The following is a 12,511-nucleotide window of genomic DNA, read 5'->3' as shown; positions in this document are numbered from 1 at the left end:
TCTCAATCAAACCCCTGCAGGAACAAAAGTATTCACTGTGGTTTATAAACTTGTCACTCAAAACAGAGCCCCTAGAAGTGCCGCGAGCCTTCCTATAATTTCACTTCTACTCAAGGAGCTGTGTATATCAATACTTGCTTTGGCCGAAAGGCATCTTGGCATGAGTGTCCATGAGGATTATTTTTCACATCCCACCCCCTGCGTTTCTGGGAGACACTGTTAGACCAGCACATGTTTTTATCGCCAGGGTCAGCCTGGCTCTTTGGGGGACTGGACCACACATGCACATTCACGTACCCAGCGCCTGCTGTGAGCTACATGGTATGCTATATTAGCTTCAGGATTCCCTGAAATAGCCTTAGGAAGTAGGTATGTGCTTCCCCACTTTACAGATAAGGGACTGGGTGCTATGGTAACCACACTAAGTAAACAGCAGAAGAGCCAAAAACTTGTACTTAAGGCTTTGTGCTACTCCGTGATCCAGCGAGGACGGGGCTCTCCGACCTTCCATGGCTGAGGATCACGCTGACGAGATTCACCAACCCTGATACCAGCAGCTTCAAGAGGGGGCTCCAGACCATTACTCGTGGACCTCTGGAGCTCTTTCTGAAACAACCTATTGTCCTTCACACGTCTTGCTTCCAGGCTGGAACAGTGCAGCATGGGAGATGCTGCAGACAGACCTCAGCAGTGAGTCTTCTGATTGATACTGACACAACCTCTGTTCCATAGACATATAACTTAATATATATATATATATATATATATATATATATATATATATATATATATATATATATATATATACACACACACACACACACACACACACACTTCAGAGAGGAAAGGAGAGGGAGAGAGAGATAGAAACATCAATGAAAAGAGAGAATCACTAATCGGCTGCGTCCTGTACACCCCCTACTGAGGATCGAGCCTGCAACCTGGGCATATGACCTGACTGAGAATTGAACCGTGACCTCCTGGTTCATAGGTTGATGCTCAATCACTGAGCCATGCTGGCTGGGCCCTAGACATATAATTTTAATCACCACTGCATTGTAATTCTTATTTACCTTTTCAAAAACATCATTTTCCTCTCTCTCATGTAAATTGAAAGTGGAAACATCTTGCCTATCTCCAAATGAACAATGTGATTCCTTCTTCTAGAACTCCAATGTAGTGTTCCCTCTATCCGGAATGCCCTCCCCCTTTTTCTCTGCCTGGGAAACTCTGCATTCTTCAAGATGTAGATCAAATGTCACTTTGTCCATCAAGGATTTCCTGCCTTTCCCAGGCAGAACTGTTTCACCCTCTGCATGTCCATACGTTAGGACAGGCATCTCCCAGCAGTTCTCACCTTTATTATGGGTTTATCACTCTACCATTTCTCACCCTCACTTTGCCCTGTGGCTAGTATGATGCTTGGCACATCACAGGCCTTCAATAAAATGTCAGTTCCAAGGAACTGTGACGTTGAGAGCTTATTAATTAACAAAGTGAATAAGCAATAGGTCCAACATGCAGGCAAATCAACATTCAATCTTCTATGCACAGGGCCAAGAAGCCCTTGCCTCTGAATAATATCCATGTCTCTACCAGGAAAAAAAAATACAACTCATACAGGTGTACTTTCCTTCTTGCCTTTTCCCAACTCAGCCTCAGCAGGACAAGCTGCTAAAAGTTCTGAAAAAAACCTTTCAATGCTGGCGTTAGATGTGAAACTGAACCTGGAGTGTCAAGTGTGTGTAAGCATATACATTCAGAATGCTTCTTCCCTAATTCAGACCAATCTTTACCTCCTATGTGTGAAATCATTTACAGAAATAATAGTCACTGATGTTTGATTAACACTTTCAATGTATTCACTTTCAGAGACATTATCTGATCTGTGATATGAAGCAAAGAGCAAATCAGTCAACCTGATGTACATGTTGACACTGATTTTGCAGTAGATCATTTGTTGAGTTTGTTCCCTGACTACGTGTCCCTACCTGAAAATGCTAGCTGAACTTGCCATGAGAAGCAAGATCTATGAAATCCAAACATACTTGATAACATGCATATCCCTTACTGCCTAGTATAAACAGATTTAAGCAAGCCAAAAAGTTTTAACAATGAAAGTGAACAGTATTCCAATTAAGATAATGGTCAATTATTTGTTTCTACCGTCATCAGTGATACAAGAAAGGCATTGGGCAAATCTATCTTCTGTCATCCTTTAGATTTTAGGAGGATACATTCAAACAGATGAAACTGAAGTAACTCATGCTTCTTTCCAGTTCACCCTGACCAACCCCAGAGCTCTGTGTGCTGCCTGCAATAATCAGGGATGTTTGGCTGAGTTCTGTTAGCTGTCAAGGTTTAATAAGCCAAGCTATAATAGTTAGTGGGTGATGGCTAGATTTCATTCCAAGACTTCACACAATGCACGAACCAATTAAGCATGTACCTCATGGTCTCCTGCCCATGGAGTTTCAAAGGTGCCTCAGTCTACTGAGAGACTACACTCAGCGTGGTTTGAGGGGAAACAAATAAACAGCATTTAGCCATGAGAGGTAGCAGAGGGCGTCTTCTCTCAGTTGTCTGTGCTAGAAAAGGAATGTTGACAAATTTATTTATTTATTTATTTTGGTCCACATAACTTATATAGCCATTCCTTCTCTCTTTGCTTGTCTTTCTGAAATTATAAAGGGCTCTTAGGAGTTGTTTATACGAAACTGAGTACCCTGACCCACAGGCAAGGTATTCCTGGAAACTGCTGAAATAGCAAGCAAGATAATGATATCATTTTGGAAAGTGCCAGGCAAGAAAGCTCTGATTAACCACTAAAGCATGTTCAGTGGAGATATATGTGTAAATAGAATAAATGTTACTTTAGCATGTCCTCTTTATCTAGGCTCCCCCTTTTTTACTCTTATGACTATTTCCTCTCTAGATTTCTGCATATAATAAGGAAGGTTGTTTAATGTAAGGGGGTAAACATTTTTTGGGGGAAAAATAACATAAATGCTTGCAGAGATAGAGGAAAAGATGCTGAACCTCGTCCAATATTCATGGGCAATGTTATTCCTTTGCAAAACCTCCCTCCATCTGCCTTTTCACATTCCCTTCCTACCACTTAGCCAGACTGGGCTTTCTATTCTGATGCTCCTTCCCCACAAGAAATAGAAGCATGAAGCCGAGCAGGCTGTTTGGAAAGAAGGGGAGGCCCCGGTGAATTTTCTGAAGGGATGTCTTCAGGGAGATGGAATAACTCTTCCCAAGCCAGCCCCAGCCCCAGCCCAGGGGGCACGTCTAGCGTCCAGAGGCAGAAACTGGTCTCCGTTCTCCTTGGAAACCCTTTCAGATTCCACCCTGCTTCCAAGGCGCCTCGAGAAACATCAGCTTATAGGCTTGAACAAGTAAGAGCTCAAGTAGTTGTTTATGGTATGGCTAAGGGGATGGTAATTTTTACAAGGAACCCCAGTCCTTTCGCAATGTGTGGGCCAACACATCTCTTTTCACTTGTGCGCATGAATATAAACACCCAGGGAATTAGTGAGCGTGCTCGCTTGGTGTTCCGTGGTATTACAGGCTGAGCTCTTCAGAGATGGAAGGAGTTCAGAGTATCCAATTAGCTACCAGAAGCTGAAGTCAGCCGGTATGAATGGTATGTGGCTGGGCAGTTTTCCAAACCCCATGCCGAGGCTGCATATCAGGAAGACTGCTATAAACAAATGTGCATGTGTGCACAGAGCCTGATAAGTCAATGAGGAAAGATGGACACGGAACAGTGGCCCTGCCTGAGGAAATATGCAGAGCTGGGTGAGTTTCCACTTTAGGTGAACAATAGCTCTGTTTCGGAAGCAGGTCTGGATGGGTGGGTGAACAGTTAGAAAGAGCCTTTGACTATTTTTACATGAAATGTCTGTTTCAGGGGACAAGAAGCTGGATTCTCAACTTTCAAATCATCCTAAAAAGTATAACACCACTAAAATTATGTTTTAAAAAAATATGTAATATGAAAGCATGCAAAGACATGTTAAGTGAAAATGGCACAACAAAAATTATAAAATATACAGACACATTTAAAAAGATAAAGTAAAAATGTCACTGAAGTATACACTGGGTTCTTTTCTCCGGGTAATGAAATTATATGTTGTTTTGGGTTTTTTTTATTTATACTTTCCAATTTTTCTAAAATGAACCCATAGAAAAAAACTCCACCATATTATTTAATTTTTAAAAAAATTAGTCCATAGATAAACTGACATGAATAACACATGGATGGTTACCATGGTTGGAAAAGCTTGCAAGGGCACAAAATAGAACCATCCATAAAGCTTATAAAATGTAGACACGAATTTGTCTTCATGTCTACACACATGACTATCTTCTCTACTCCCAGAGAGCAAAGGCTGTGTCTAATTCTGTGTGATGATGTTTGGCTTAATTAAAAATGCAGATAGAACATAATTTTTATGATGATTACGCAAATGCACCTGGTTCTTGTTCACTCTGGTAGCTGGCTTGGAAAATTCCTTAGTGTTACTGATGCCTAGGCAGGAACGTAGAATAAGCACATAGGTTTTTTTTTTTTCCCCTTTTCAAAAACCCGTTTAAAAATTACTTTTTGCCCTCGCCAGTGTGGCTCTGTTGATTGGAGTGTCATCCGTGCACTGAAAAGAAAGTGTTCGACTCCCAGTTGGAGCGCACATGAGAGAGGCAGCCAGCTGAAGTTTCTCTCATACATAGATGTTTCACTTTCTCTCCTTCCCCACTGCCACCTCCCCTCTCTCTAAAAAAAAAAAAAAAAAATCAAAAAAATAATCAGTAAAACATATCCTCGTGTGAGGGTAAAATCAAATGCTTTTATGCAGAATGTACATTCTCCGAGACGACGGGCCCTCTACCATGGTACCAGTGCAGTGGAGAGAGAAACTCTGCGCTAGCCCGCTTCAGTGTTACATAACCGATATAATCCTACGGATTATCTTAGAGTTTGAATTCCATATTAATTCAACTGCTGGACTCACCGCTGACTCAGCTCCTGGAATTAATATAGAGACACAAAAGAATTGTTCCACTTATGAAACAAAACCAAGCCCTAAGCCAAACCTGTCGGCCGATAACACTGAAGCTCTAACCAATGGAGCAGCTTCCATTCAGTGTCTTCTAGACCTCCCGAAGCACTTCCCAAGGATTCCCCAAAATATAAGCCGCATCACTGTAACATGCGCAAGCTGTGCCTGGCTATCTACAAATAGCGGCTTAAAAGCCACTGTTTTTAGTGCAGGAACTGCACAAAGACACTATGAATTGTCAGTATTTGGAGCTGATATTCTTATTAGAAATTTAAAATACACAAGGGTGGGGCAAAAGTAGGTCTACAGTTGTGACTACATGAAATACAGTTTATTCTTATGTTATTGTTAATTATTGTGTTATTTTCCATATGGACAACTGTAAACCTACTTTTGCCTGACCCTGTGCCATATATAAAGTTGGACCCAAGTGAGTTAGTTCTTTCCAAGGTTATCATGAAATAGGCAGGTAAACATGAAATCCCAAGAGCTTATATTAAACTAAAACAGAGAAGTCACTTTTGAGAGCTCTGTCATCATCCCTTCCCCATCCATCACAGGGGCTAACATTTACCAGGTGTTCACCAGATGCTGTCTAAGAGTAAGTGGCCATGATCTAACATTATCCTCAAAGGAACCCTGGGAGGTGTTTCTTATCAGCGTTTTAGAGATGACAAGTTGAGGAAGAGGTTAGGGAGCTGGCCCAAGGTGTAATGGTTTCTCTGTGGCAGAACTTGGATTTGAACACTGGGTGCAAACTCGTAACCATTAACTTAACCACATACTGACTTCAGGGAGCTAATGAAGTGTGAAATAAAAAGCAGTGGATAAACACAATTATGCCACTTTTAATTTGAGTCTGCCACATACACATAGTTGGTCTTCTCTATATTAAGATGTCCTATAAAGAAGATTACAAGTTCTGCCAACAAAAACCTCCTGAGGGGAAGATCACTTGCAAAAGTAATAACTCAAGTCTCTTACTGAGCACATGGCAATACTGAGGCTTGGGTGTGGTCACCTGCGATATCTGGAGGAAACCTAGAGGCAAAATGTACCGAATTTTCTATTGCACAATAGAATCTGTGTGTGGAAAGCACCCCCTAAACGGAAGTATCTGTCAAAGCAAAAATAAACCCAGTTCACAACATCTAAAAAATACATTGTGAGTGGGATTCATATTTCTCTCATTTGCTGTAGTACAGGCATATATTTAGTTTTTCAGGCCTGTTTATACACACACACACACACACACACACACCCTTTTCAAGTCAATCTACAAAACTCTGATAGAGAATAACCCACATTTTGTAGGGATAGAATGGAGGAGGCCAGCTGAAAGCTCCCACTAGTTTCTCTGAGGGGTTTACTTCTGCCAAATCATGGATCACCAGGAGGCCAGGCCCACGGAGGACTCAGCTTGGCAGAAAAGAGGAGTCGTTTGCATCTCTTCACATAGAGAAGGCTCATTCTGCCCAAAGTCCTACAAACCAGAACTAACCAATATAATTTCTAACAAATATTACTTCCCAAAAGAGCATAAGACTGGGGCCTGATTATTGTTGTTTTTTAATTAAAACGTTTACTGAAAGCCTACCATGGGTAGGATTGGTCATATGTACTTCCACATCAGTGATTTCATCAAGCTCTCACAATAAACCTTTGAAATAACTTTTGCGTATATGTTAGAGCTGAGGTTACGTGGTGGAAGGAGCAGCAGAGACTCGGGGAGAGCCCAATCCCCAGTGCTGAGGCCCAAGGTCTCACTGATGGGAAGATGTTAAATTCAGAAGTGCTGGCAGAGGATCATCACATCCTAGGTGGGTGTGATCAGACCTAGGGACTTAAAATATATGGGCCACGTAACAGCTGGCTACTGGCCTGCAGGGCCAGGGACCTCTCTACCAATCTCAGGCTCCCTAGCTCCTTTTGGTGCCACCACACAGACCAGCAACTGGCTACCTGCTTCTGACATTAACATGTCATAATTTCTAAAATGTTAAGTTTAGTTAACATTTGTTTTGACTTTTGTTAATGGGAGACCAAAAAATAGATGTGTTTGTGGATTACATTCTGGGAATTTTCCACACAGCTAATCTCGGTCATTTTTATGTTGATGTCTGAGAGTTTCAGTTTCAAGTGAAGATATTTTTCTGCCAACTGTTCCTTGAAATTCAAATTTTGAGGGTGTTCATTGTTTGCTACTTGGCCACTAATTTATATCTATTAAACATACAAATATGCATTTCATAATACCATGTGCCTCATACTGTAAATGCATTCATGACTAAAAGAGACACTGATAATTTGTAAACCTATCTCAGTAAAAACTAAGTCAAAGAACAGAGCTAATAATATTTTATACTATTTCTTCTGTTCCTTCAGAAAAGTTTGATATAGTTACTTCATACTACCAATCTAGCTCAGAGAACTCTAGAAAGTGACTTATACTCATGAGTTTCATCTTAAATATGTATAATAAAGACTGGTAAGCCTATCTAATAAAAAATATGCAAATTGACTGTCACTCCAACACACAAGATGGCTGCCCCATGTGGTCAAAGATGGCTGCCTCCATGTGGACATAAGATGGCCACCACAAGATGACCTGCAAGGGAGAGCAGTTGGGGGTGATTAGGCCTGCAGGGGAAGGCAGTTGGGAGGGACCACACATGCAAGGGAGGGTAGTTGGGGGTGATCAAGTCTGCAGGGGAGTGCAGTTAGGGGTGACCAGGCTGGCAGAAGAGGAAAGCTGGGAGTAACTGGGCCTGCAAGGAAGGGAAGTTGGAGGGGGACCTAGGCCTGCAAGGGAGGGAGTAATCAGGCTGGCAGGGGAGCAGTTAGGCATCAATCAGGCTGGCAGAGGAGTGGTTAGGGGTGATCAGGTTGGCAGGCAGAAGCAATAAGGGGCAATCAGGAAGGAAGGCGGGCGAGCAGTTGGGAGCCTGCAGTCCTGGATTGTGAGAGAAATGTCCAACTGCCAGTTTAGGCCAGATCTCTGTGCATGAATTTCATGTACCGGGCCTCTAGTCTAAAATAAAAACAATAATACAACAAAAGGAGGTTCTCTGAGTATGATTTTAGCATTAACAAATAAAATTATATATATATATATATATATATATATATATATATATATATATGTTTTATTGATTTCAGAGAGAGGAAGGGAGAAAAAGATAGAAACATCAATGAGATAGAAATATTGATCAGCTGCCTCCTGCATGCTCCCTACTGAGGATCAAGCCCACAACCAGGACATGTGCCCTGACGGGGAATCGAACTGTGACCTTTTGGTGCATGGGACCACACTCAACTAACTGAGCCACACTGGCTGGCCTGATTGCTCTCTTTTTACAAAGTCTCCAAAAAGAACAAAGCCAAGATGCTTAAACTTTAAACAAAGTTGAGAAGGTAAGTGGTTGCAACATCACACCCACTCACCTACACCCACACCCACACTCTTATATTAAGGAGTCAAAAGCAAATTTTTAAAACCCACCAACAGAAAAAGAGTAGTACTATTTTTGGAGAGAAGTAATAATGTAGGCAAACATTATTGACTCTTTGAAAGGTATATCTAAGCATCCAAGAAATGGTGGTTTTGTTTGTTTTAATGCAATTGAGATTTTTCTGGAGAGCAGCATATTGTTTTAAAACAGTGAATGCATGAGTCACATTCAAGAGTGGCTTTCCATTGGATTCAAAATGAACAGGTGGATAGGGGATGCTATTTTTTTTTTTAATTCCCTACCAAAAGTGGGAGGTACTAGATGCTTTTCTCATTCTCCCATTGGTTAATGTGCTGAGCAATTGGACCTTTGCTTCAGGCTGGTTAATCTGCTGAGCCATGACACAGGTGAGAAGGCTCTCTGGCAGGACCCCATGCTAACCACACTGCAGGCACGACAGCAGAAGAACTGACACAGAAGCAACTCTGTCCATTGCCTCGCCCCGAGCCTCTGTTTCCTGGCTGTGGGAAACATCAATTAACTCTGAACATCCTGTAGGTATTAACATTCCACATGTAGGGGACTCCAAATAAGAAAGTACTATTTTATTTATTTTTCTTTCTTTTAAATAAATTCTATTTTTCGATTATAGTTTACGTTCAATATTATTTTGTGTTAGTTTTAGGTATACAGCATAGAGGTTAGATAATCGTATACTTTACAAAGTGGTCCCCTGATATTTCAAGTACCTACTTGGCACCGTACATAGTTATTACAATATTATTGACTGTCATTACAAATGACTATCTTTACTCTGCTGTACTTTACATCCCTGACTATTTTGTGACTACCAATCTGTAATTCTTAATCCCTTCACCTTTACAAAAAAAAAAAAAAAAAAAAAAAAAAAAATATATATATATATATATATATATATATATATATATGTGTGTGTGTGTGTGTGTGTGTGTGTGTGTGCATATATATATATATATATATATATATATATATATATATATTCATTTCAGAGAGAAAAAGAGGAGAGAGAGAGATAGAAACATTAATGATGGGAGAGAATCATTAATTGGCTGCCTCCTACACACCTCTACTGGGGATTGAGCTCTCAACCCAAATAGGCGCCCTTGATTGGAATCAAACCTGGGACCCTTCAGTCTGCAGGCCTACGCTCTATCCATTGAGCAAAACCAGCTAGGGATCCCTTCACCTTTTTCAACCAGTTCTCCAACCCCAACCACTATGAGAATCACCAGTCGAGTCTCTGTATCTATGAGTCTGTTTCTATTTTATTTAACCATTTACTGTTTTTTAGATTCCACATATAAGTGAAATAATATAGTATTTGTCTTTGTCAGACTTATTTGACTTAGCATAATAAATACCCTCGAGGTCCATCCATGCTATCACAAATGGTAAAATTTCTTTATGTTTTTATGGCTGAGTAATAATTCATTGTATTTATGTACCACAATTTCTTTATCCACTTGTTTATTGATGGGCACTTGGGTTGCTTCCATACCTCGGCTGTTGTAAATAATGCTGTAATGAACATAGGGGTGCATATATTCTTTCTAATTAGTGTTTTGGTTAAGAAAGTGCTATTTTAAATGATGATTTAAACTACCACTGACAACTACAAGAAATGTTCAGACCTGAGAACATATTCATTCATCACCAACTTTTAACTGGTTGACTCTTTCTGCTTATCTGCTGATAAAAAGAATTTTGTCATCATCTACAAACATTTATTGAACATATGCTATACATAGAACACTCAGAGAACAGAGAAGCAGTTGTCTGCAATAAAAACACTGCAAGTTTCCCTGACATGTCATACTGCAGAAAGGAGATAGAATGCATTCATTTTCTTATCTATCCTGCGCATGATAGCCTAATAAATAATACAATTTATTAAGACCTAGTATGCTAGCATCTCTACAAACTCCAGAAACTCTAAATAATCCAGCCTATTTATTTTTCTTATGTGCTGAAGCCCTGAAAAATCTGATATAAACTATCAACCATTCTCTCCAGAAAAATGCATATGCACATCACATCGTGGACTCAATTCCTACCATTTTATAGAACTCTTTAGAGGCATAAAACCCAAGCTAAGACACTAGGCCCGTAGTTGGCAAACTGCGGCTCGTGAGCCACGTGCAGCTCTTTGGCCCCTTGAGTGTGGCTCTTCCACAACATACCACGGCCTGAGCGAGTCAATTTTGAAGAAGTGGTGTTAGAAGAAGTTTAAGTTTTAAAAATTTGGCTCTCAAAACAAATTTCAATCGTTGTACTGTTGATATTTGGCTCTGTTGACTAATGAGTTTTTGGACCACTGCACTAGGCTAACACCTCCCAAACTATTCCCACTGCTTCATCACACACATGGAGACCCCGAGTTTCACACAGAGAATGCGACTTGGCCCCAGTCACACAGCACAATCAGGAACAAAGTAAAGGGGGTGAAACTGAAAATGAATGCAGACACCCCTTAAAACCCCAAACCATCCTTTTCAGCAGAAGTCAGCTTATTATTGTGTTGCTAAGAAAGGTGAGAAGGTGACCTGTGTGGAGAGGAATATACCTTCCTGCTATCCTAGGGTTCTAGCTGTGTTTCTCACTAGAAAACAGGCAGGTTTTCTTCATCTTGCCCTCAGGCCAGGCCCACCCACGGTTGAGAGCTGCATTTTTTTTTTTCTTTCTGTTTGCCTCAGCAAATCAATAAAACCTGCATAATTTTGGCACAGTCAGAATGAGGGCAAGTGTGAGAGACTATGAATTAGAAACCAGTTTTCAGGAACCTCGCTTGAATTCTAAAGAATGCTAAGTTAGTCACATAATGGTGTTTGGGAAGTGTTCTGAATCACAGATGGCTCATTTATTTAGGAAGTGGTAGTCCACCAGGGTGCTAGCAAGTTTTTGAGACCTGCTTTAATGATTAGATGGAATCATTTCCAACCACCACACTAATTTGTTGATTTGCAAATAGTTTGTTCTTTCAAGAACTAAAACATTACTCAGGATGTTGCATTTCCTTTTGGCTTATCAAATTCATTTAATATATTTCAAATTTCAGGCAGTAAATATTCTCATATGAGGCAATGCGGCAGAATGATCATGTACATGGGTTTGGGAATCAACAGATTCTGAATTCAAATACTGGATTCCCTATATCCAAGCATGGGTTATTGGCCTCATTACTTAAGCATCTCTTGAGTTTCCCCCATCTGTAAAGTGGGAATAGTACCACCTACTTTTCAAGTTGGCAGTGAGAATTAGCAATAATAACATCTATTGTAAAAGGAACTCATGCAATATCTGGCAAACATAAGGCAGCCAAGGAGATGGCAAAAGCTAAAATACAGGCATCCCTCAAAGACACTGTGAGTTCGGTGGCAGACCACCGCGGTAAAGCAAATATGCTATCCTACTTAAAGCGCGTCACATGCATGTTTTGGTTTCCCAATGCACATAAAAGTTATGATTACACTCTACCGTAGTTGCTTAAGTGTGCAATAGCATTATGTCTAATAAGCAATGTACATATCTAATTTAAAATACTTTATTGCTAAAAAATGCCCATCATCATCTGAGCCTGTTGGAAAAATGACGCTGACAGACATGCTTGACACAGGGTTGCCACAAACCTTCAACTTGTAAAAATGTAGTGTCTGGGAAGCACAATAAAGTGAAGTGCAATAAAATGAGATGTGCCTGTAATAACTGTTTATCAAATTTCTACAAAGGATAAATTCCATCTTAGACCCTTCTCCAAAATCTGAATTCATAAAATCTAAATGAATGAGGATTTAATTCATTCTTAAAATGACTCAAATACTTGTTTTGTTTACTTTGACCAAAGGAAATCTATAGTACTATTCCTGGGTTTTAAGTCATTAGCTAACATCAGTGTTTTCAAGTAATCTACCAGGTAAAAACTGGTTAATAATGCGGATTTTGTAATCAAAGAAAACATTG

General features: G+C 40.2%; 1 protein-coding gene across 4 annotated transcripts in view; it reads right to left on the bottom strand.

Moving 5' to 3' along the window:
• Positions 1-12,511, bottom strand: part of BACH2 (BTB domain and CNC homolog 2) — a 338,018-nt gene that overhangs the window by 222,056 nt on the left and 103,451 nt on the right. The window lies entirely within an intron of this gene.

The sequence above is a fragment of the Pipistrellus kuhlii genome, unplaced genomic scaffold, assembly GCF_014108245.1.
Source record: "Pipistrellus kuhlii isolate mPipKuh1 unplaced genomic scaffold, mPipKuh1.p scaffold_m20_p_5, whole genome shotgun sequence".
In the NCBI taxonomy this organism is placed as follows: domain Eukaryota; kingdom Metazoa; phylum Chordata; class Mammalia; order Chiroptera; family Vespertilionidae; genus Pipistrellus; species Pipistrellus kuhlii.
Note: the sequence above shows the minus strand (reverse complement) of the source record. Positions and strands in the feature narration are given on the sequence as shown.